Raw genomic sequence first — 27,062 nt, 5'->3', positions numbered from 1 at the left:
AGACGGCTACTCATTTAAGTCAGAGAATAATGGTTGTTCTATTTATATGAGTGATATGTTTTATGGTCATGCTCCGCTAGTGAATGGTTTATTCTTGATGAATCTCGATCGTGACGTTACACATATTCATAGTGTGAGTACCAAAAGATGCAAAGTTGATAATGATAGTCCCACATACTTGTGGCACTGCCGCCTTGGTCATATCGGCGTTAAACGCATGAAGAAGCTCCATACTGATGGACTATTAGAGTCTCTTGACTTTGAATCATTTGACACATGCGAACCGTGCCTCATGGGCAAGATGACTAAGACTCCATTCTTAGGAATAATGGAGAGAGCAACCGACTTATTGGAAATAATACATACTGATGTGTGTGGTCCAATGAACGTTGAAGCTCGCGGTGGTTATCGTTATGTTCTCACTCTCACCGATGATTTGAGTAGGTATGGGTATATCTACTTGATGAAGCACAAATCTGAGACGTTTGAAAAGTTCAAGGAATTTCAGAGTGAGGTTGAGAATCAACGTGACAGAAAAATTAAATGTCTACGATCTGATCGTGGAGGAGAATATTTGAGTCACGAGTTTGGCACACACCTAAGGAAGTGTGGAATCGTTTCACAACTGACGCCGCCTGGCACACCGCAGCGCAACGGAGTGTCTGAACGTCGTAATCGCACTTTATTAGATATGGTACGATCTATGATGTCTCTCACCGACTTACCGCTATCATTTTGGGGATACGCATTAGAAACTGCAGCATTCACTTTAAATAGGGCACTGTCTAAATCCGTTGAGACGACACCATATGAACTGTGGTTTGGCAAGAAACCTAAGTTGTCGTTTCTTAAAGTTTGGGGCTGCGATGCTTATGTGAAGAAACTTCAACCAGAAAAGCTCGAACCCAAAGCGGGGAAATGCATATTCATAGGATACCCTAAGGAAACTATTGGGTATACCTTCTATCTTAGATCCGAAGGTAAAACCTTTGTTGCCAAGAACGGATCCTTTCTAGAGAAAGAGTTTCTCTCGAAAGAAGTAAGTGGGAGGAAGGTAGAACTTGATGAGGTAATTACACCCCCTCTCGAACAGGAAAGTAGCGCAGCGCAAGAAGTTGTTCCTGTGGTGCCTACACCGACTGAAGAGGAAGTTAATGATGATGATCATGAAGCTTCGGATCAAGTTACTACTGAACCGCGAAGGTCCACAAGGGTACGCTCCGCACCAGAGTGGTACGGCAACCCTGTGATGGAAATCATGTTGTTAGACAACGGTGAACCTTCGAACTATGAAGAAGCGATGGCGGGCCCGGATTCCAACAAATGGCTTGAGGCCATGAAATCCGAGATAGGATCCATGTATGAGAACAAAGTATGGACTTTGGTGGACTTGCCCGATGACCGGCGAGCCATAGAAAATAAATGGATCTTCAAGAAGAAGACTGATGCAAACGGTAATGTAACCGTTTACAAAGCTCGACTTGTCGCAAAGGGTTTTCGACAAATTCAAGGAGTTGACTACGAAGAGACTTTCTCTCCCGTAGCGAAGCTGAAATCAGTCCGAATCATGTTAGCAATTGCCGCCTTTTATGATTATGAAATTTGGCAAATGGACGTCAAAACAGCGTTCCTTAACGGGAACCTTAAGGAAGAGTTGTATATGATGCAACCAGAAGGTTTTGTCAACCCTAAGGGTGCTAACAAAGTATGCAAGCTCCAGCGCTCCATCTATGGGCTGGTGCAAGCATCTCGGAGTTGGAACATTCGCTTTAATGAAGTGATTAAAGCGTTTGGGTTCATACAGGTTTATGGAGAAGCCTGTCTGTACAAGAAAGTGAGTGGGAGCTCTGTAGCTTTCCTCGTACTATATGTGGATGACATATTATTGATGGGGAATGATATAGAGATGTTGGAGAGCATAAAGGCCTATTTGAACAAGAGTTTTTCAATGAAGGACCTTGGAGAAGTTGCATACATATTAGGCATCAAGATCTATAGAGATAGATCGAGACGCCTCATAGGTCTTTCGCAAAGTACATACCTTGACAAGATACTGAAGACGTTCAATATGGAAAACTCAAAGAAAGGGTTCTTGCCAGTTTTGCAAGGTATGAGATTGAGTAAGACTCAGTCGCCGACCACGGCAGCAGATAGAGAGACGATGAGTTCTGTCCCCTACGCTTCAGCCGTGGGCTCTCTAATGTATGCCATGCTGTGTACCAGACCTGATATAAACCTTGCGATAAGCTTGGTAGGGAGGTACCAAAGTAATCCCGGTGCGGAACACTGGACAGCGGTCAAGAATATCCTTAAGTACCTGAAAAGGACTAAGGAAATGTTTCTCGTTTATGGAGGTGACGAAGAGCTCGTCGTAAAGGGTTACGTCGACGCTAGCTTCGACACAGATCCAGATGACTCTAAGTCACAAACCGGATACGTATATGTGTTGAATGGTGGGGCAGTGAGCTGGTGCAGCAGCAAGCAAGAAGTCGTGGCAGCATCTACATGTGAAGCGGAGTACATAGCTGCTTCAGAAGCGGCTCATGAAGGAATTTGGATGAAGGAGCTCATCACCGACCTTGGAGTGGTTCCAAGCGCGTCGGGTCCTATGACACTCTTCTGTGATAACACTGGAGCCATTGCCATAGCCAAGGAGCCCAGGTTTCACCGGAAGACGAAGCACATCAAGCGCCGCTACAACTCCATCCAGGACCATGTCCAAAGTGGAGTGATAGATATTTGTAAAGTACACATGGATCTGAATATTGCAGACCTGTTGACTAAACCTCTTCCACGAGCAAAACATGATCAACACCATAATGCTATGGGTGTTCGATACATCACAATGTAACTAGATTATTGACTCTAGTGCAAGTGGGAGACTGTTGGAAATATGCCCTAGAGGCAATAATAAAATGGTTATTATCATATTTCCTTGTTCATGATAATCGTCTATCGTTCATGCTATAATTGTATTAACAGGAAACAGTAATACATGTGTGAATGAATAGATCACAATGTGTCCCTAGCAAGCCTCTAGTTGGCTAGCTCGTTAGTCAATAGATGATCATGGTTTCCTGATCATGGGCATTAGATGTCGTTGATAACGGGATCACATCATTGGGAGAATGATGTGATGGACAAGACCCAATCCTAAGCCTAGCACTAAATCGTATTGTTCGTATGCTAATGCTTTTCTAATGTCAAGTATCTTTTCCTTCGACCGTGAGATTGTGCAACTCCCGGATACCGTAGGAGTGCTTTGGGTGTATCAAACGTCACAACGTAACTGGGTGACTATAAAGGTGCACTACGGGTACCTCCGAAAGTGTCTGTTGGGTTGGTACGAATCGAGATCGGGATTTGTCACTCCGTGTGATGGAGAGGTATCTCTGGGCCCACTCGGTAGAACATCATCATGAGCTCAATGTGACTAAGGAGTTAGTCACACGATGACGTGCTACGGAACGAGTAAAGAGACTTACCGGTAACGAGATTGAACAAGGTATAGGTATACCGACGATCGAATCTCGGGCAAGTTCTATACCGACAGACAAAGGGAATCGTATACGGGATTGATTGAATCCTTGACATCGTGGTTCATCCGATGAGATCATCGTGGAGCTAGTAGGAGCCACCATGGGTATCCAGACCCCGCTGATGGTTATTGGCCAGAGAGGTGTCTCGGTCATGTCTGCCTGTCTCCCGAACCCGCAGGGTCTACACACTTAAGGTTCGATGACGCTAGGGTTATAGGGAATTGTTATACGAGATTACCGAAAGTTGTTCGGAGTCCCGGATGACATCCCGGACGTCACGAGGAGCTCCGGAATGGTCCGGAGGTAAAGATTGATATATAGGACGGGTGGTTTCGGACACCGGAAGTGTTTCGGGCATCACCGGTAACGTACCGGGACCACCGGGACCACCGGAGGTGGTCCCGGGGGACCATCGAAGGGGGGTGACGACCCCGGGAGGCTAGATGGGCTAAGTGGGGAAGGGAACCAGCCCCTAAGTGGGCTGGTGCGCCCCCCACCCAGCCCATGTGCACCAGAAAAAAGGGGAAACGGGGGAACCCTAACTTAGGTGGGCCTTAGGCCCACCAGAGGGGTGCGCCACCCCTCCTCCTTGCCCTGGCCGCCACACCCCCCATCTGGGAGGGCTGCCGCACCCCCTACGGTGGGAACCCTAGGGGTGGCACCCCCTCTCCCCTTCCCCTATATATAGTGGGCACTTTTGGCCTTTGGAGGACACGGTTTTCCCTCTCCCTCGGCGCAGCCCTGCACTTCTTCCTCCTCCTCTCTGCCGGCGCTTGGCGAAGCCCTGCCGGGAGACCTCGTCTCTCCACCGACACCACGCCGTCGTGTTGCTGGACTTCTTCCCCAACCTCTCCCTCCTCCTTGCTGGATCAAGGTGCGGGAGACGTCACCGGGTTGCACGTGTGTTGAACGCAGAGGTGCCGTTGTTCGGCACTAGATCGGAATCGCCGCGAGTACGACTCCATCAACCGCGTTCTAGCAACGCTTCCGCTTAGCGATCTTCAAAGGTACGAAGATGCTCTTACCCCTCTCTCGTTGCTGGTCTCTCCATAGGAAGATCTAAACATGCGTAGGAAAAAATTTGAATTTATGCTACGTTCACCAACAATGTCGACTTTTGCCAGCCTTCTCATCTACCAAGTATCTAGGGTAGTTCCGCCTCAGTGACCGTTCCCCTCATCATAGAAGCACTTAGTTTCGGGTTTGGGTTCAACCTTGGGTTTCTTCATTAGAGCGGCAACTGGTTTGCCGTTTCATGAAGTATCCCTTCTTGCCCTTGCCCTTCTTGAAACTAGTGGTTTTACTAACCATCAACAATTGATACTCCTACTTGATCTCTACTTTCGCAGTGTCAAACATTGCGAATAGCTCAAGGATCATCATATGTATCCTATATATGTTATAGTTCATCACGAAGCTCTAGTAGCTTGATGGCAGTGACTTTGAAGAACCATCATTATCTCATATGTAAGATTAACTCCCACTCGATTCAAGCGATTGTAGCAGTCAGACAATGTGAGCACATGCTCAACGATTGAGCTTTTCTCCCTTACTTTGCAGATAAAGAATCTTGTCGAAGGTATCATACCTTTCAACAAGGGCACGAGCATAAGATCTCAATTTCATCTCTTGAAACATCTCATATGTTCTGTGACGTTCAAAACATCTTTGGCGCCTCAATTCTAAGCCATTAAGCATTACGCACTGAGCTATTACGTAGTCATCAAAAACGTGTATGTCAAATGTTCGGAACATCCACAGACGACGCTCGAGGTTCAGTACACCGAGCGGTGCATTAAGGATATAAGCCTTCTGCGCAACAATGAGGACAATCCTCAGTATACTGACCCAGTCTGCATAATTGCTACTATCATCTTTTAACTAAATTTTCTCTAGGAACATATCAAAAATAGTAGAGCGACAACGCAAGCTATGACATAATATGCAAAGACCTTTTGACTATGTTCATGATAATTAGTTCAATTAATCATATTACTTAAGAACTCCCACTCAAATAGACATCCCTCTAGTCATTCGAGTGGCGTATGATCCAAATCCATTAACTCAAGTCCGATCATCACCTGAGTTGAGTATAGTTTCAGTGGTGAACATCTCTATGTTGATCCTATCAACTATATGATTCATGCTCGACCTTTCGGTCTCTTGTGCTCCAAGGCCATGTCTGTACATGCTAGGCTCGTCAAGTTTAATCCGAGTGTTCCGCGTGTGCAACTGTTTTGCACCTGTTGTATGTGAACGTTGAGTCTATCACACCCGATCATCACGTGGTGTCTCGAAACGAGGAACTGTCGCAACGGTGCACAGTCAGGGAGAACACAATGTCATCTTGAAATTTAGTGAGGGATCACCTTATAATGCTACCATCGTTCTAAGCAAGATAAGGTGCATAAAAGGATTAACATCACATGCAATTCATAAGTGACATGATATGGCCATGTACTCGTGCTTCTTGATCTCCATCACCAAAGCACCGGCATGATCTTCATCATCACCAGCGCCACACCACGATCTCCATCATTGTGTCGCCATCGAGGTTGTCGTGCTATCTATGCTATTACTACTAAAGCTACATCCTAGCAATATGGTAAATGCATCTGCAAAAACAAATGTTAGTTTAAAGAAAAACCGATGGCTCCTGCCGGTTGCCGTAGTATCGACGTGCAAGTCGATATTAACTATTACAACATGATTCATGTCATACATCCAATATATCACATCATGTCAATGGCCATATCACATCACATACATACCCTGCAAAAACAAGTTAGACGTCCTCTAATTTGTTGTTGCATGTTTTACGTGGTTGCCATGGGTATCTAGTATGATCTCATCTTACTTACGCAAAAACCACAACGTTGATATGCAAATTGCTATTTAACCTTCTACAAGGACCGCCTCGGCCAAATCCGATTCAACTAAAGTTGAAGAAACTGACACCCGCGAGTCATCTCTATGCAACAAGTTGCATCTTTAGTTGATGAAACCGGTCTCTCGTAAGCATACGAGTAAGGTTGGTCTGGGATGCTTCAATCCAACCATACCGCCGAATCGAGAAAAGACTAAGGAGGGCAGCAAATCAAACATCAACACCCACAAAAACTTTTGTGTTCTACTCGAGATATCATCTACACATGAACCTAGCTCTGATACCACTGTTGGGGAACATAGCATGAGAAACAAAAAATTTCCTACGCACACGCAATGCCTATCCATGGTGATGATCATCTACAAAAAGGGAGAGTGGATCTACATACCCCTGTAGATCGCTAAGCGGAAGCGTATATAACGCGGTTGATATAGTGGAACGTCTCCACGATTCAAATCGCCGTAGTCGGACTATTTCATCATGATCTGTCCCGCGATCTCTTCACGATCCATCCCGTGAACTTCATCATGATCCGTCCCGCGATGTTCATCATGATCCTTCCCGATCTAGTGCCGAACGGACGACACCTCCGCATTCAGCACACGTACAGCTCGATGACGATCTCCACCTTCTTGATCCAGCAAGAGGGGGCAGAGAGGTAGATGAGTTCCCCGACAGTGTGATGGTGCCTCGGTGGTGGTGGTGAACTATTCCTGCACGGCTTCGCCTAACCTCCATAGAAATACGATCTAGAGGAAGAACTACGAGGTATAGGGTCGAGCAGCACATGGCAAAGTTGTGTCTCAAAAACCTTAAAACCACCAGCATATATAGGAGGAGAGGAGGGGCTAGCCTTGGGGCTCAAGGGAGCCCTAAGGGCTCCGGCCAAAGTGGAGAGGAGGACTCCTACTCCAATTCGGTTTGGGAAGGAGGAGTCCTCCTCTCCCTTCCCACCTCCCTTTTTTTATTTTCTTTTGGTTTTCTTTTCCTTGGCACCATAGCCCACTTGGGCTGGCCTCACCAGCCCACTAAGGGCTGGTGTACCACCTTAGGGTTATTGGGCTCACTCCCTGGTGGGTGGGCCCCTCCCGATGAAAACCCAGAACCCATTCGTCACTCCCGGTACACTGTCGGTAATGCCCGAAATTCTTCCGGTAACCAAATCAAACCATCCTATATATCAATCTTCATTTCCGGACCATTCGAGAAACACTCGTGACGTCCGTGATCACATTCGGGACTCCGAACAACCTTCGGTCACCAACACCTACAACTCAACTATACTGAAATGTCACCGAACCTTAAGTGTGCAGACCCTGCGGGTTCGAGAACTATGTAGACATGATCTGAGACGCTCCCTGATCAATATCCAATAGCAGGACCTGGATGCCCCTATTGGATCCTACATATTATATGAAGATCTTATCGCTTGAACTTCTGTGTCAAGGATTCACATAATCCCGTATGTTGTTCCCTTTATCCTTTGGTATGTTACTTCCCCGAGATTCGATCGTCGGTATCTTCATACCTAGTTCAATCTTGTTACTAACAAGTCTCTTTACTCATTCTGTAATAGAAGATCCCGTTACTAACACTTGAGTCACATTGCTTGCAAGGCTTATGTGTGGTGTTGTATTACCGAGTGGGCCCCGAGATACCTCTTCGTCATACGGAGTGACAAATCCCAGTCTCGATCCATGCCAAACCAACAGACACCTCCGAAGATACTTGTAGAGAACCTATATAGTCACCCAGACACGTTGCGACGTTTGATACACACAAGGTATTCCTCCGGTGTCTGGGAGTTGCATGATCTCATGGTCATAGGAACAGATACATTGACATGCAGAAAACAGTAGCAATAAACTGACACGATCATATGCTACGTTGATAGTTTGGGTCTTGTCCATCACATCATTCTCCTAATGATGTGATCACGTTATCAAGTGACCACACTTGCCTATGGCCAGGAAATCTTGACAAACTTTGACCAACGAGCTAGTCAACTAGAGGCTCACTAGGGACAGTGTGTTGTTTATGTATCCACACATGTATTTGAGTTTCCAGTCAATACAATTCTAGCATGGATAATAAACGATTATCATGAACAAGGAAATATAATAATAACCAATTTATTATTGCCTCTAGGACATATTTCCAATAGCTGCATGAGCCGGGCTTCCTCCTGCGCTGTCATGCGAGGAGGTGGAGGTGGTGACGGAGACGGGGAAGGCGACGGCGTCGGCGTGAGGCCGCACACCCGTGTATGCCCGCGCACCTCCCGACGTGGCCACCGCGGCCCCGACACCGTGCCGGTGAAGTACGAGGCACGCCGCACGTCGTGCTCGTCCATGACCCACGTGTCCTAGAGCACGGAATCGGGGGCGTACCTGTCGTCGTAGTAGAGGTCATCGGGGAGGAGGCGGTGCTGGCGCTCGATCTTGTCGTGATGCGCACGACCGCTCATCGGCACCGGCAGGATTGGGACGGCTCAGAGATGCCAGTTGTTCGGGAGGTGGACGTCGCTCCACGGGACCGGCGTCCTCGTCTCCTATTAGCGCCGACATACCTCAGCGCTGAGGTACTGCCGGTCGCGCTGGCCGGCGGGACTAGGGCCGATGGTGAAGGGAGCAGGCGCGGAGGCCCGGTGCGGTGGCGATGCAGCCTCCTCCTTCACGGAGCCGCGGCGGCGTCCCGACGAGGAGCCAGCCTCCCGGTCGTGCTTCCCCTTGCGGTCGTAGTTCCAGAGCCCCATGGCTACGAGGCGGCCGGCCGGCGAGTTCGGGGCTAGGGTTTGGGGTGTCAGGTTTCGAGGAGGCCACAGGGTGTAGTGGGAAGTGTGGACGACGACCGGTCCATGGCTTCCCATTTAAGAAGGACCGCGACCGTTCCCTGGGCGAATGACAGGCGGGCCCGGCCGCTTGTGCGCATTGATGTGGGCGGGTGGGAGGTAGGTGGTCGTCTGCCACGTGGCCCCGACGCGGACGAGCGCGCGTCAGTTTGTTGCCCGCCGCGACCCAAAGCCCGCGCAAGTTTGCGCTCAAAATGGGTCGCCCCGGACACAAAACGGGCAAGATGGGTCCGGGCCGTCTCGCGCTGGGCCGACCGATTTGTCCCTTTTACCCCAAACGAACGGGGCCAGAGAGGATGGGGTCACACGGTGGAGTTGGCCTTACGACTAGCGGGCACACACACTTCTCCGGTGACGTCCACCCCTTCCCCCTTTCCCGTGGCTGTCCGTCCTCATCGCCGGTCATCGCCCTCGTCGACAGTCCTCATAGTAGGTCACCGCCCTCGCCGGTCGTCCTCGTCGTCGATCGCCACCGTCGAGTGGCGTATCTCCAGCGTGCACCCGCACTGCATGTTGGGGAGAGAAGAGAGGAGGTGCACAATCGCCATCATAGGAAAGAGAAAAAGGAGGCGTTGCATAAGGTTGAAGAAGAAAAGCGAAGAGGGCAACATGGATGGCCCGCGTCCTACATGCCGCTCAGTACATGGCTGGATAAAAGTGTTTCCCCTTATATTATGGGACGCGGGGGGGGGGAGACTCTAAGTTTTATATGATATCAACCTAGGTCGGCTCCGGCACGGTTCCGCCGCCGCCACACTTGAGTGCATATGTGATGTCTTTCACCATCTATATAGTAAGTAAATGCCTTTTTTCTCCTCAAGTTTTCAGAGTTATTCTTAGTTCCTTCGCTGCCTTCGACCTTTCCAACATGCTTGCTACCCTCCTCGCCAGTGGCGCTACAACATGCATGGTCACCGTGCTACCACCCTTCACTATTAGCATGCTCGCTGCTGCATGCTTTCTTGAATGCTACATTGGTCCTGGATCGGTCGAGGGCCTAAGCACTCAGAGATTGGAGGCATTAAGGACCCACTGCAGCGCGACGTCTGATGTGGCGAATGCGGCTCAGAGATGTGTCTTTACTATAGTAGTAGAATATGATCTACCACAATCATCCACCTTACATTGGAAAACATAAATGGAGATGTGTCTTTACTAGAGTAGTCCAATTTATGTGAAGTACGCAAGACACTGTTTTATTTTTTTAGATCAGTTTTTCATGTTGTTTTTCTTGACTGGTTTTTTCTTCTGGTTGTCCTGTTACAATTTTAGTTTTTACATGTATAAAGATGTGTGTACAAAATTTTTATAATGTGTATGAAAAAGAAATACACATCAAACATATATTTTTTTAAATGAAAATCATGTATTTGAAAATGTTAAAATGCATAGAAATGTTTCATTTGTAAAAAAATGTATGAAGAAAGGTAGAAAAATATGTTTGAAAATGCTTAACATGTAAAAAAATGTTTCTTAGCTATATAAAAAAAATGTTCAATACATATGAAAATAAGTAAAAGTTAAAGCATACATTTAAAACCATTACTCATGTATTTGAAAAATAATTAAACATGTATGAAAAAAGTTCATGTTGTATACAAAAAAGTAGCCGTGTAATAAAAAAAGGAAAACTGATGAAAGAAACAAAATATATCATATAAAATCCAGAAATAAAAAGAAACCTGGAAAAAAGGTATACGAAGAAAAAAAAGAAAAAAAAAAGGAAAAAAAGAAAAAGGAAAAAAAGGGAAACTAAAAAAATCCTGCAAAACAGATAAACAGAAAATACCATGCTACCGTTGAGACCACACCCTTTGAACGGTCTGGGCGTTATATTCATAGGAGGGGGCGAGTGACGGCGGCTTGAGAGCTCTGGCCGGGCCAAACAGAGGCGGGAGGCCGGCGGCTAGTGCCAAGGCGCCGAGGGGCGACGACATTAGCTGCTTTTTATTTTTTATTTTTAGGAACCCACGTGTCATAAATATGTAAAATAATATTATTTCCTTTCAAAATAAGTTTTTCAAGTTTAATACAACTTCATACTAAAACTATTAAAAAAATTAGCTGTGTAATAAAAAAAGGAAAACGGATACGAAAACATAAAATGTGTGTGGATTCAAAAAAGGTGCCGGATTTTTATATTTTTTTTGCAAATTCCAAAACAATGTCCGTGAATTTAATAAATATATAAGTGACTTATAAAAATGTTTGTTTATTCAGAAAAACTTCATGCGTTTCAATTTTTTTTGTGAATTTAAAGTAAAAATTCAAAAGAAAATATTTAAACCCATTTGAAATATAAAAAATATTCACGAGTTTTGGTAAATGTTTGTATATTATAAAAAATGTTCTCGATTTTAAAATTATTCTCATATTTGTAAAATTGTTCACGAAATATCTAATGTATGTAGTTAAACATTAATGCTTCTAAGTCTTTCTAAAAATATACCCATGTGATTTTTGAAGAATATTAACTGCTGGATAGATCGGATTATTATTGTATATGTTTTCTAAAAAATATTCTTGAAATTAAGAATAATTCTTTGAGTTATCAAGATTTTTGACAACCATGATATTTTTTTTAAATGTAAAGATTGCTTCAATTTGTGAATAAATTTAAAAGAAGAAACATTTTCTTGCATTTGTGCATAAAATTTTAAAATCAAGCAATGATGTGTTAACATAATGTGGTCATCATCATTGAAGATTGTGTTTTTTTCTCCCGTTGCAACACACGGGTCATTTTGGTAGTATTAATAAAACACCTATTGCCTCTGTGATACGTCATTAAACTATCCCTAAAATTTGCATAAATTATCCACCATGCACCGGTAAGTAATAGAAAACGTTTCACAAAGCAAAAAATCTCGGACTGGACCGGCCCATGTAAAAACCTCCTATATTACGCTCTGCACCCTGGGAGAATATCCAGCACATCATATGGGCGGGCCCATGTACAGGCGCCAGTTTTTTTAGTTCCGTTTATTTATTTATCTTCAGTTCCTTTTTATTTTTCTATTTTAAATAAGTTAGAACTTCAAATAAACTAAACTTTTAATAAACTTAAAATTTTAAATCAACATATTTAAAAAATAAAATGTTTGTGACTTTAAAAACTGCTCGGAGTTTTTGTACAAAATGCTCGCTTATACAATAAAATATTTGCAATTTTGAAAAAATGTTTGTAAAATAAAAAAGTCCATTATTTCAAATCAAACTTCATGTAATAAAAATTATTAAAAATACGTTAATCCATTCTAAAAATGTCCTAAAATTTTAAAAATAGCTAATGCCTGTTTTGATAGTTTACTTTTATTTAAATTTTTTCGTTCCATTTTTGTTTATTTCTAATTTAAATAATTTAGAATTACAAAAGCATTTGCGTATTAAAAAAATAAAAATGATGAATTAAAATGTTGACAAAAACATAAAATGTTTGAGGATTCAAAAAAGGCGCTGGATTTTTATAATTTTTTTTGCAAATCGCAAACCAATGTCCGTGAATTTAATAAATATATTACTGACTTATAAAAATGTTTGTTTTTTCAGAAAAACTTATGTGGTTCAAAAATGTTTGGGAATTTAAAGTAAAATCCTCCAACATAAAAAATTATATTCGTCTTTTTTCTAGAATTGGTCGCCAATTCAAAAGAAAATATTTAAACCCGTTTGAAATATAAAAAATATTCACGAGTTTTAGTAAATGTTTGTATATTATAAAAAATGTTCTCGATTTTAAAATTGTTCTCATATTTGTAAAATTGTTCATGAAAGATCTAATGTATGTAGTTAAACATTAATGCTTCTAAGTCTTTCTGAAAATATACCCGTATGATTTTTGAAGAATTAACTGTTGGATGGATCGGATTATTATTGTATGTTTTCTAAAAAAATTCTTGAAATTAAGAATAATTCTTTGAGTTACCAAGATTTTTGACAACCATGATTTTTTTTGAAAATGTAAAGATTGCTTCAACTTGTGAATAAATTTAAAAGAAGAAACATTTTCTTGCATTTGTGCACAAAATTTCAAAATCAAGCGATGATGTGTGAACATAATGTGGTCATCATCATAATGTGGTCATCAGACAAATTTGGTAGAAGGTTTTCAACATTATCGTACACTAAAGTTCTCTCAAATGAAGAAAAGTGTGATAGAGAGTGGCTTGTGTACAACAAAGATCTTGATAAAGTATTTTGTTTTTGCTGCAAATTATTAAGGAAGGGGCATGTGAGAGGTCAGTTAGCAAATGATGGCTTTAGTGACTCGCATCATCTTATCAGTAGACTCAAAGAGCATGAATTATCTTGTGTTACTCTTGAAGATGCGCTTAAGAGTGGAGAAAATAAAGACATTGATGGACTTGAATTATCTTGCGAGCTACTTTTTCTCGAGGACTCACTTCAGAAATCTATGGGTCCACTTCCAAACATAAAAAGTTTTGGCAGCATTTAACGCCCAGGTCACACTCTTCCAGAAGGGGGAGCCAACCTGTTGTCTAGACCATAGTATATTTGGGAAGTGCACATTGTATTTAAAATCAATCAGTTTTTTCCACTCATCGTCGATGTTCTCAAAGACGCGTTTCCCCTAGCATGCAGAAAGGGCCATGTTAAAGTCTCTCAAATTGGGTACACTTAGACCTCCAAGGTTTTTCTTCCTCGAGACAAGTCCCCAATGGGCTAGATGGTATTTATGTTGATCTCCTGTATTACCCCGGAAAAAATGGGCCATTTGAGAATTAATGCCATTTATCGCCGATTTAGGAAATTTCAAAACAGTCATTAGGTGTGCAGGTATGCTTACAATGCAAGCGCACATCATAATTAATTTACCTCTATACGTGAGGTATCTGGCCAACCAACCATAGATATCTTTCACAATCCTATTTATGGTAGGTTGTATATCCTCCCTCCTAAGTTTATCATACTGCAAAGGCACACCCAGATATTTAATAGGGAAAGATCCCAACTTACAGCAGAAGATTTGGGGAAAAACCCTCGCCATGTCTTCATCCACATAGATGGTCACTAAGTCACTCTTATGAAAACTGATCATGCTAGATAAGTTTTCAAAATAGGATAAATTCCGTTTAAAATTCCTGGCTTTCTCATAAGAGTCCTCTAGAAAGAGGAGAGTACCATCCACATATTGAAAACTAACCACTCCACCAGCTATTACATGTGTGAGTAATCTCGATATCAATCCATGATTAGAATCTTTGATTAACATCTTAGTAAATACATCTGCAACCAGATTGAAAAGAAGGGGGGATAAGGCATCTCCTTGTTTAAGCCCTTTTCCACCCATGAAGTAGGGGCCAGTAGTGTCATTAATACATACACTAAAGGTACTTCGAAGTAATAAGACCTTGATCTAGGAGATCCACTTAGCACCAAATCCCCTGGATTCCAACATCACAAAAACGAATTCCCAGCTAACTCTCTCATATGCTTTTTCGTAATCAAGTTTGAGCACAAGCCGAGGGGATTCAGGTTTTTTGACCTCGTGGATAGCTTCATGAGCCAGCACCACACTCTCAAGAATGTACCTACCTTTAATAAAAGTTGTTTGGTTTGGGGAAATGATTATATTACTAATAGGAGAAAACCTATTGGTTAATACTTTAGAAAAAAAATCACAGCACGGTTACTAAGGCTAATGGGACTAAAATTCTTCATATATTTAGCATTTAACTCTTTAGGGATCAGAATGATCATCGCAAAATTTAATCTATGAATGTGTAATTTACCATCCTCAAAATCTCGTACCATTGCCATAAAATCTTTCTTGATCACCTCCCAAAAAGTATGATAAAAGAGGAAGGAGAGGCCATCAGGGCCCGGAGCTCCATGGGCATAAATCCAAAAATAGCCTCTCTAATTTCCTCCTCCGAAAAGTTCTTTTGAAGAGCCTCATTTTCTACATCAGTAACCAATTCATCCTCCTCCCAAAAGGAAGGTCCAAGATGAATGTTATGTTTTTCTTAATACCTGAAAAGGTTTTTATAATAAGAGGTAACAACCCCCAACAAGTCATTTGTGGTATAAACACGGCCAGAGTCCCCATTCAACTCTGCCAAATGGTTTCTACGGTGTCTATGGTTCGCCAAAGCGTGGAAATAGGCGTTTTTTTTATCTCCATCCTTGAATCTAGATCTCTCTATCGCTGCCACAAGGCAGTCTCCTCTTTCCTCATATTTATTTCCATCTCACTTTTAATGTCTTTCATCCAAGCTTTGTCAGCAACCGAGATCTGGTTGGACTCCGCAAACACATTTAAAATATCAAACTCTTGGATTATGACTTTTTTGTTGTTAATAGCAGCCTCAATATTAATACTCCAACCTTTGATTTTATTTCTAAGTAATTTGGATTTCAAAAGCCAAACATCAATAGCACCTCTGCTAGTAACTCGAGCATTCCACACACTTGTCACCATCTGTTTAAAATCAGGTTGCTCCAGCCACCACTTTTTAAATCTAAAAAACTTAGGGGAGAGAATCATCCAAGCTGTCGTATCAAGAATGAAAGGGGCATGATCACTCCCAATCCTGGGTAGTGCCCTCAACACAGATAAAGGAAACATATTATCCCAAGAAAGGGAAACGTAAACTCTGTCAATAGTGGAAACGATGGGATCATCTTGGTTACTGCACCAAGTGAATTTCCTATTGGCTACATTGATCTCCATCGGTCCTCACTTATTGATCCAATCATCAAAGAGAGAAGTATTAGAAATGTTAACATTATTATTACTCTTGTTAGATTCATATCTGGCCATATTAAAATATCCCCCCACGATAATAGGGTAGGACACATCAAAAATAATATCATGTAGTTCTGTAATAAATTCCATTTAAAACTCATTATAGGGAGTACCATGGACAGCAACAAACTGCCACCCAGCTTTGTCAGTTTTGTTTCTAATTGCTGCAACCACACAAAATTTCCTATTGACAAAACCAATGATTTCAAACAACTCATTATTCACACCACAAGGATGCCCCCAGTAATATTATGCACAGGAAGTTGATGCCATGTGAAACCATTCCTACCAGTAATGTTTTTAATGATATTATCATCTATGTTCTCCCTCTTGGTTTCAAAGAAACTATAAAATCTACCACATTCTTACTCAGAAAGTCACAGAGGCGCTGTAATTTTCCAGGTTGACCTAGACCACGAATATTTCAAAAGGCTCCTATATTTAATTTTAAAGGGGTGGGAAAGGCCACAAGGCACACTCTTGGTGTTTAAAACTGGGCTAGAACTACCTGGATCAGCAGCGTCCCCTGATCCAAGTGTAATAGTAGCACTAGTCGGGGGAGACCCCCCACCCACGGTAGATGGGTCAGTAGATGGGTCAGTATATAAATCAGTAGGTAAGACAGTTCATGGATTAATATCCGCAAATTGAAGACATCTAACTTTTTCTCTATAGACGGTATCTTGAATAATATCAACTTGTTCCCCATCACCATTGCCCACACATAGGTCAATCATAGCAATTTGATCAGCAAGCACATTTCTATTGGTAGTGGCAAAAGATTTACTTTGGAAGGATGTAGGAATCTTCAGATTTTTATTTTGCATGTATGCAGTAGTTTTCTCCATAATCAGCAGTGACCCCCAATGTCTCACCATGACCCCCAATGTCTCACCATACCACGCGACCCCTCGGATCCCATCACTTGGACCATTTAACAGTGGATGGAAGGAAGCACAACGCACCACAATCGGAATAAAGCATGCATGAGACTCGTGTAAGGGTGCATCCTCGCTCATGTCATTTTGATGCCCACCCATTTGCAGGAAGCACAACCCCTGTCTAGCAGTGGATAATTCTTGCAGCGTCGATCCGTCTATGTCACGTCACGTTAATGGCATTCAGATCCATGCATGGGCTGTTAGAAATGGTAGAAACACATGCCCACCGACCCAAGGGAGCACAATCACCATTGGAAGGAAGCACAAACACAATCAGAAAGACAACTCATCCATTTGGGAAAGAGGATGGCATCGGCCATGTCTAAGTAATTTAGACCTTGGACATTGGTAATGTTTAACCTAAGTGTGTGGGTCGATTTAAAGCATATTGAACTCCGTGGTTAATCATGGGGGTTTTCCACTTCCAAGAAAATAATAACAGAAATAGTAATTTGAAGCGGTACCAAAATTGTATTTTACTAATATAAATTGAAGGAAGCATATACGGAGTATATATTAGGTGGGAGCTAGGAATATTCGGAGAAACTACCCAACATATAGTATCTGTTAAAGCAAATTTCATGTCAAATGATAACGTCCACACTTATCGTGTGGCACGAAAGAACATGACTTAAACGCGTCCAGAGCTATTAGGTGAAAAACCACGGATCTTGAAGCGTATCCCCGGCCACGTCATCGACTGAGCGTGCGGTCGCAAGGACGAACGTGCCACACGACTAGAACGCAGCTGAGTCACCTCCCCCTCCCATCGCCTGCACGTAGCCCACTTCCCCGCCCACGGTCGTACTCCCTTCGTTTCTAAATATAAGTTTTTCTAAAGGTCTCACTAATGGACTACATACGAATGTATATAAACATATCTTAGAGTGTAGATTCACTTATTTTGCTCCGTATGTAGACCATTAGTGAAATCTCTTAAAAGACTTATATTTAGGAAAGGAGTGAGTATCAGTTTCTGAAACCGTATCTTCTTTCCCCACTCCTCACCATCGCATTTGAATGCCTCGTGGTGAGCTCCTGGATGCTGAGAGGTCCCGCTGGCCAGCGACGGACTCGCCCAACTGCTCGTCTCGCGTGGCGGATGACTCTCCCGGCTACTTCTCCATCGACAGAGCATAGGACATGGGGCAGCCGCCTTGGACTCTCCTATGCTGCGGTCGAGCGTCATGAGCGCGTCCACTATTCGGCGACATTTCGGCCCCTATCGTGGTGAATTTGATGTGTTTTGTGCTTTGTTCATTGAGGGCGGTGAAAATCCGTTGAACTCCTTCTTACACGTATGAAATTGTCTAGAAGACAATATAAGTAGTTGCCATGGCAACTTAATATGTTCAATAACACGACAATTTTGTTGTCTTCTAGAATAAGCTGGAATAAACTACTCTTACCCAGCTTATTCTAAAAGGCCAATCAACTTTTTTTTAGAAGCCTACTACTTATGACTTGACTAGTAGGTTTCTAAAAAATATTTTTGATCTGGCTTCTAGAATAAGGTGGGTAGGGGTCAGCTTATTCTAGAAGCTCAAAAAAGCCATAAAAAACCAGTCGTTAGGAAGTTAGTATTGTGTTTCATTCACCATCCATGCGTGCTCACTATCTGGTTTGATGGGATACTACATATTAGTGATCTCGTCTCTAGTGGTTACCACTTAGTTTAGATATAATCCGGTCTTCTGAATCTTGAAGTGATTTTGTTCTTCTAGGAGCTATTGGGGCTCCTCTAAACAAAGGAGCCATGGAGGCCGACATGGTGGCTTCTACCACCCCTAGCAAGCCATGGAACCGAGCCAAAAAAACTAGCCAAATTTCATAATGGAGGTAACACTTGTATAGCTGCTGCTGTGGGCCGGAAGGCCGACCTGACACCCGGCCAAGTCCTGCAGGATGTAATGCAGTTCTTTGCAATATCTTCATATATAAACCTATATATGTTTGGAAGGCAATGCGTCTCAAGAAGTGCATTGACTAGCTAGTGTACCAGGTTATATATGTTTGGAAGGCAATGCGTCTCAAGAAGTGCATTGATCGACTAGCTAGTATACCACGCTACGAGCCAGCTATTGTACACTTGGCGTGTGGTACTGCACGAACAAGCGTGGTAGTAGATTAGTGCAGACAGTGAAACACGATACTGAAGGTACACGAATGGTTGGACACGATCCAAGTGCAAGACTTTTTTTTGTTGAGATTGTCACTTCCCGCGGGCACCTCTACTAATTTTGAAGACAAGGACTGACTGCATCTGGATATGGATTCGGCGCCGGCCAGCCGATCATTTCATAGAGGCCCGCATGCAATTACTAGGTTCATGGTGTACTCCTACTAGTTGAGGCGGGCGGGCAGGCATGGTAGGAGTAGCTAGATCTACATTCAATTCAATTCGACCGAAAATCTCTTTATTACGATTGTGTCTGTCAGCCACTGCATTCCTTGGATACCTTCCTCCCTTGCTAGGAGTAGCTAGATCTGCATTCTCTTCACACGCATGAGAATGAGATCGCCGTCCTTGGATACCTTCCTACCTTGCTTGCTTGTATATCTCGCCATGCAAAACCCGACCCGACCTGACCCAAAATTCTCGGTCTGGACTGGGCCAGGATTGCCCACGGGCCAGTCCTGGGCTTTAGAAATAAGCCCGATGGTCAGGCCGGCCCGGAATTGGGCCTGAAAAATATACTTTTTACATCTATGCTGGGTCGGGCAAGATTTTTCACGTTTGCGCCTAGAAACTAGGCCCAATGATCTGTTGGTGAAACACGATACTGAAGGTACACGAATGGTTGGACGCGATTCAAGTGCAAGACTTTTTTTTTCGTTGAGATTGTCACTTTCGATACTGAAGGTACACGAATGGTTGGACGTGATACTAAGTTGGGCCTGAAAAATATAATTTTTTACGTCTATGTCAGGCCGAGTGTTTTTTTTCAGGTTTGGGCCAAGAAACTAGGCCCGATGAACAGGTCAGGCCAGGATTGGGCTTGAATTTTGTACCATGGGCTATTTTAGTTCTGGTTCGGCTCAAGATTTGGCCAGATATAGTTGTTTGTCACAAAGAAGAAATTCACATGATGCGCTACGTGTCAGTCACTGTAGATCGGCCAAAATCATTGTTCTAGCTTTGCGGGCCAACATGTTCACGATCTGAGCCCGAGACCGAAGTATTTCACGATCTGACCCTTCTCGCAACGCCAAAGATCGTGGCGTTCCGGACTAACACAGATACGCCGAAGTAGTTCGCGTTTCTGCCCAACTTAGAACATCGAGGTAGTTTGCGTTTCTCCCTTGGTCTACTTCCAAGCCGATCACGCATTGCTCGCTGAAATGATAGGACAGAAACGCCAACCCATGTTGCGTTTCTGAAAACGCCAGGGTTGTTGGCGTTTCTACCTTGGCCTACTTCCAGGCCGATCACGTGTTGCTCGCTGACGTGGCAGGACAGAAACGCCAACCATGCTGCGTTTCTGAAAACGCCAGGGTTGTTGGCGTTTCTACCTTGGCCTACTTCCAGACCGATCACGCGTTGCTCGCTGACGTGGCACGATAGAAACGCCAACCCATGCTGCGTTTCTGAAAATGCTAGGGTTCTTGGCGTTTCTGACCTGGATTAAGTCAGCGGACGGGCCGCGGGTGCCCAACCACCCATCTTCTTCCTTAGCCGCCACACACAAACTCCTCTCCGCCCCTCTGTCCTTCTTCACCAAATCCAACCCTAATCCTTCATTTTGCCATAAAAAAGAGTAGATCGGACCATCCCGAAGTTGCTTGAGGTATTCTCCTTTATCACGATACTCGTGATCTCGTCGGATTCCTTAGAGGAAAAACCTCAACTTTGAGGAGACCCAAAGTTTCACCGGAATCCCTATACGCAAGATAAATCGCTAAGGTAAGACAAATCTGGCAAGACCTCCCGTCGTGTCGACGACCCCGATAGAAGCTGCGTATCTCAGTTTCAGGACACGAGGGATGAGTCGCACTATGGTTAAACCAAACCTCGAGTTGCCCCGTGGTGGTCCCCTAGTCTGCTCACTTTGGACCAACACTCATGAGGAGCACTGGCCCGGGGGTTGATTAAAATCCTCAGGATACTATTCCCTATGCATTTAATTATTATGTTATTACCAGATTAACACCAAAATTGCATGAGTGGTACTCCCTCCGTCCCAAAATTCTTGTCTTAGGTTTATTTAAAAATAAATGTATCTACATAATAAAATTTGACTAGATACATTCATATCTAGACAAACCTAAGACAAGAATTTTAGGACGGAGGGAGTACATGAAAACCTGCAGGGAGTCTGGAAAAAACGCTATGTATGTGGCAGTGAAACCAGAGCACGAATTCATTGGACTTCCCATGATTACTATTCAATTTGAGGAGTCATTTCAGTTATACAATCAACTGGCCCTCGACAAACAACTCATGAATTCCTACTGTCTGTAAGTATTACTTCTATAGTTAAGTCTCTAGCTTAGTTCGTTCATTGCATGTATATATAATTATCCTCACTACATATATTATGCAGATTGAAGATCGTCGAATTAAAAAAAAGCAGGAATCGTCGATGTTGGGTTCATTAGCCCAGAAGCCGTAAATGAATTGACGGTACGAAACTCAATCAAAGAGACCGAGGAGAAGTTGCTAAACTCGTTCCTTATACATAAAAAAGGAAATAATCTTTCCTTACAACTTCAAGTGAGTCTTGTCGTCTTCTCTCTAAACTCGGTTTCGCTCACTCGAGGTTAATTAAGTAATGTAACTGATGAGTTATATATGCGTGCGCAGAGACCACTTTATTCTGTTATCCATTGACATTGGCAGGGCACTAGTAAATGTCTTAGACTCGAGACGTAAAGTCGAAGAGGATTATGAGGACATTAATGCAATGCTCAAGAAGTAAGTTCAGTCAATATACCGAGACCATATCGGCATGCAACTTTCGTTAATTTCCTGATATCAAGTAATCATTTTCTTTGCCTCGCAGGGTTTGGACGAAGTTCGCCAATAAGGTTCTCGGTCTAAACAAAGAGTTGTAATTTACGCACCCCAAAGTAAGTAGTACTAGCTAGTTCCACGCATCTCTAATTGGTTCAAATTTTCATCAATATATCATTACCATGCTTGCTTATCAGTTTGATTGAACTCTATTATCGTAAAGTGTATGTACCAGAAAGAAGACACTGTTTTATGTGCATACTACATATGCGAGTTCATTCGCCACTCGACCTCTCACCGGGTCTTCTCCGAGAAACAATTGCAAGTACGTAAATAATATTCACAATTGTGTTGAGTTTTATTCATATATATGCATGTATTGACCCCCTTCTTTAAATTAGATATGCGAGATGCGGGATCAATTCCTACCATATGATCGCATACGAGCAACTCAAGAGGAATTGGCGAGATTCTTTGTTGACCACGTCATACCTAAACACGGAGAATGCCATGTGGATTTGTCATTGGATCTTAATTAGATGATGTTTTGGATTAATTGTAAAAGATGTTATATTATATATATGTAATAGCGTCGGATAGATATACGAAAACTTGTTGTTCGACCAAGCATGGAGAAAGAGAGGACACTTCTCTCTATTAGCTAGCTAACACAATATGAAACCACTAAATTAACGCTCCAACCCCCCCACCCCCCCCCCCCACCCCCACCCCCCCACATTAAAAAAACGCAGCTCCGGCCAAATGCTGATGCGTGGATGCCATGTTATCCCAGTTGGTGTGACCAATCGGGACTAAAGAACCTCCTACCCGGGCTACCCGCAGAGGCCACGTGAAGACCCTTCGGTCCCGGTTAGTAAGGGAACCGGGACTAAAGGTTATGGGCTTTAGTCCCGACCCTTTAGTCCCGGTTCCAGAACCGGGGCTAATGGGCCTCTGGAACCGGGACAAATGGGCCATTTTCTACTAGTAGGCCGGTGTCCGAGGATGGGCAGGGCGACGTCCGGAGCGGCGCACGGCGGACGCGGAAGTTTTTGTGGCAGTTGGGCTTCTGTCAACTATTTTCTCTCGATACATACCACCATATGTAGAAGCGGACTTGAAAACTGTGTTTTTACAAATCAAGAGAAGCTTTTTATGGATTCTATTTGGGACGTTTTTTCGCTTAAAACTATAATCCAACGGTTATTTGACAGTTTCGCGAGTTATACAAGGAGGTCTGCATAACAGTGCGCTAACTGGTAACAAAGAACTACTCCCTCGGTTCCTAAATATAAGTTTTTTTAAATGTTTCACTAGGGGACTACATACGGATGTATATAGACATACTTTAGAGTAGATTCACTCATTTTTTCCGTACGTAGTCTTTCAGTGAAATCTCTAAAAAGACTTATATTTAGGAACGGAGGGAGTAGTATTAGAGTGGTATGAGGAAAGGTGACATGAGGGAAATGAAGGCATGCGTGACCTAGGAGAAAAAAAACCTATAGCCTAATCTGATGCAATACGGTTCACCATACCAATAGCATGCGTTAAAATTGGTCACATGGATCTTATAGACGGATACGGATGGGCCATGTGGATTGGACATGATGCTTGATGCTGAGCGTAACCACCGGTCGAGCTGCACGACGACTCCATCGCCTCCTGCAGGCAGTGACATACTACGTGCCACGCGCTAAGCCTCGATGTGATGTGATGTGCCGGCTGGAGAGTGCCGTCGTCACCATGCCCTGCCGTCTCGAGAATCTGTCTGTACGCTCCAAGCCTGTTCACTCACACGACACGAGGTGTCCGGTGAACGGGTCAGCTGGTCAACAGACGGCTCGAGCACGTCGGCGTCACTCGTCTCGTGAGTGCGCTTAACTAATTAACTAACTAGTCTGCCCTCCGTGATTGACCCGCCCGCTAAATTCCATGATTGATTAATCCACGCTGACGCAGACATGATCGACGACCGTCCATCAGCGAGCACACCACCGCCAGCTCCATCTCCGTCTCCGCGCGTTCCTTCCTTCGGCGAGTCTCCGGCGTTCGATCGTGCACCTGCGCCTGCACGCTTGGCGGCAGACAGCGACGTACTACTTATACTATCTTTCCCTAATAATAATATAATAATAATATAATCTTTTCTTCACTTTTTACCATATATATATATATATATCCCCTAATAATAAAGCGAGTAGCGTTTCTGTCGTCCGTCGCTGGCGGTTTTGCAAAACAATCCCTGTCTTTTCAAGTAATTAACCCGCCGTCCCTCTTTAAATGACTAACCAGAAAAACGTTTCGTTCTTACAAAAAGAACCTCGCATTTTGGAGTATTCCATCCGAGATCATTCTCTTAAGATAAGGTTTCGTTGTAGGGGCCGGTGCGGTGCGGTGCGCAGGGTGCCACCAGCATCCTTCCGCCGCCGCCGCCGCCACCACCACCAAGGCGCGGGAGAAGGCCAAGGGCGCGCGCAAGCTGCGCGCCGCCGACGTCGCGCTCAACCACCGCCTCGTCTCTTGGCGCATCGGCGGCGGCACCGAGGACGGCCCGGCCGCCACGGGGGGTACAACTACAGGGGCACCTCCACGTCCGCCGTGCTCGCCCACCTCGCCGACGGCAACAACTGGCATGCCGAGGACAAGGAGGATGACGACGCCGATCTCGTAGCCGCCGCCCTGAGGGGGATCTCTGACCTGTACGACCTCATTGTCAGCCTCCAGGCGGCGCCGGGCGGCCAAGAAGACGACGCAGACGGCACGGCGGACACCGACGAAATCGAGGAGCAGGATGCTGAAATTACCGACGATGTCGACGAGGACGAGGAGGAGGAGGACGACGGGTTATGTGTGGTGCGGGGCATCACCATCGCGCTCGAGTTCTCCGACGGGGAGGAGGACTGGATCGTGGTCTGATCCGAACTCATCTCATTCATTTGCAAATAAGACGGCGTGCAACAGAGGTCAGCCGCCCGCACCCCTCTGCCTCTGCTGCTGCTGCTCAATTCCATTCAAATCTGCATTTGCATCTGCTCTGCTCCTGTTAATTCATCATGCCCCTGTGTGTATACTGCCCCTGTGTGTATACTGCTCTGTTCCTGTTAATTGATTGTGTCAGCGGTGCGGGATCAGCGGTGCGGGATCGGCCGAATCTCTGGGCATGATGCAGGTGGCGAAGGCTTGGCGGTCGGAATCGGGTCAGAGGCGAGACTGCTGGCCCCGATCCGGAGCACATGGTCAACGACTGGGGCGGACGACCAGATTAAGCTGACGACGTAGGAGCTCCAAGGCGCTAGCCATGGCATCCTCTAGGCTCCTCGTTGATTAGGGGGTGCTGCCTTGGCCAGCCGCCACGGCCCCGTGCACGTGCTGCTGTTTTGGCTGGGTTCAATGCAGAAGAGGAAGAGGACCAGCGGTGGGTGGAGAAATGGCGATCTGGCCATCTCGGTAAGAGAAGGAGAGAAGTGGAGCTGAGATAAGACAAGCAGTGGGTCGTCGATGCGTTTCTTTAATGAATGAAATGAAATTGGTCTTGTATAGACTAGAATCTACTAGATGAAGTGTGCTAGCATAGATTGTTTATTTTCTAAAGTAGCACTGAATTATTACTTGATGTTGTTTATTGTTAGTGCATTATCAGATACTCCCTCTGTCATAAAATAAGTCTCTCAGTATAATTTTATACACAATTTTGTACTTCTTACATTTTAAAATATAAATCCTTTTAGAAATTTTAACACGGACTATATACAGATGTATATAGACATATTTTAGACTGCAGTTTTACTCATTTTGCTATGTAATTTATTTTGAAATCTAAAGACTTATATTTAGGAAGGAAGGGAGTATTATAGTTATTATAAAGTTTAGACAATTATTTTAAGACGAAGTGAATATAATAATTAAAAGTGAGTGAAATATTGAAAAGAAATGTTTCTTAACGGAGAAGATATTTGAAGCATGTCGGTACTTGCTAACCATCAAGATATTCCTCAACTTTGGATGTCATCGGTTAGAAAGGGAGGAGAGAGCGAGAGATGAAGAATAGAGAGAATGCGACAACTGTGCATCTTGCTTGAACCCTATTTCGCCCCCACACGACAGCTGGGAGGGGGAGCACTACCCTCTGTTGTATCGTATGTCCCCAAGTTGTGCGTACCGAATCCAGGTCCTTATCGAGGACTGATGATAATGTCTAGAGAAGTAGTCATGCTGACGTGGAGGGTATGCTCGTATTGTTGGTGCCAACGTGTCAACAAAAGAGTGGTAAACATTTTAAATTATTTACTTTATGTTCATCATATTTTCAAAATGGTAAAGCATAAATATGAATTAATGTTAATAAAGAGATTGTGAGATATAAGAATTGATATATGATCTATTTGAAATTGTTACGTGTATGCGAATGATGCACAATTATTTCCGCATCGAAGGAATAGCCACAGATCGATAAATGGTTAGATTTTCGTTATTATTCTTACACAAGGTTGAACAAAAACAATTTATTGCACATAATTTAATTTGTTCAGAGCGAGTTTAATAAATAGGTATTATTATTAGAGAAAAAAATAAGAGCTTTTTAAATGTAATGAGATCTTCATAAAGTGGATTAATTTATCATATGAACTCTCATATTAATTTATTTTATACCCGATGCAACGCACAGGCATTTTTACTAGTATATATATTTATAGGGTCGCGTTATTCGTCACCCTGGGTGAGGAATAATTATTCCTCACCCCACCCCATCTCCCACGGTCAAAAGGTAAGAAAGAAAACTAAGTGAGGTAAGATTACAACATCATAAAAAGGAAAGGTAAGATTACGGCCTCAAAAAAAAAGGAAATCTTCTCTTCCGTGAACAAAATGACAGCCATAAAATTACCTCATGCACGTGAAAAAATTACGTCCTGACCAGGATGAAGAATAACTTATTCCTCACCCTGGGTGTTTAATAAAATAAATAAATATATCAATATATATATATATATATATCAACTCTATTCATCATCCAGGATGCAGATTAAATTATTCCTCACCCGAGGTAATTTTACGACCACTTCATAAATAAATTAAATTTGAAATGCAAATAGATACGTTTATATTGATTCACTACGA

The 27,062-nt window shown here is 43.6% G+C and overlaps 1 pseudogene; it reads left to right on the top strand.

The window, feature by feature from the left end:
- The first annotated feature begins 9,283 nt into the window (after window positions 1–9,283).
- LOC123428925 lies at window positions 9,284–25,587 on the top strand (annotated as a pseudogene).
- The last annotated feature ends 1,475 nt before the right edge of the window (window positions 25,588–27,062 follow it).

The sequence above is a fragment of the Hordeum vulgare genome, chromosome 2H, assembly GCF_904849725.1.
Source record: "Hordeum vulgare subsp. vulgare chromosome 2H, MorexV3_pseudomolecules_assembly, whole genome shotgun sequence".
NCBI classification, from domain to species: domain Eukaryota; kingdom Viridiplantae; phylum Streptophyta; class Magnoliopsida; order Poales; family Poaceae; genus Hordeum; species Hordeum vulgare.
Note: the sequence above shows the minus strand (reverse complement) of the source record. Positions and strands in the feature narration are given on the sequence as shown.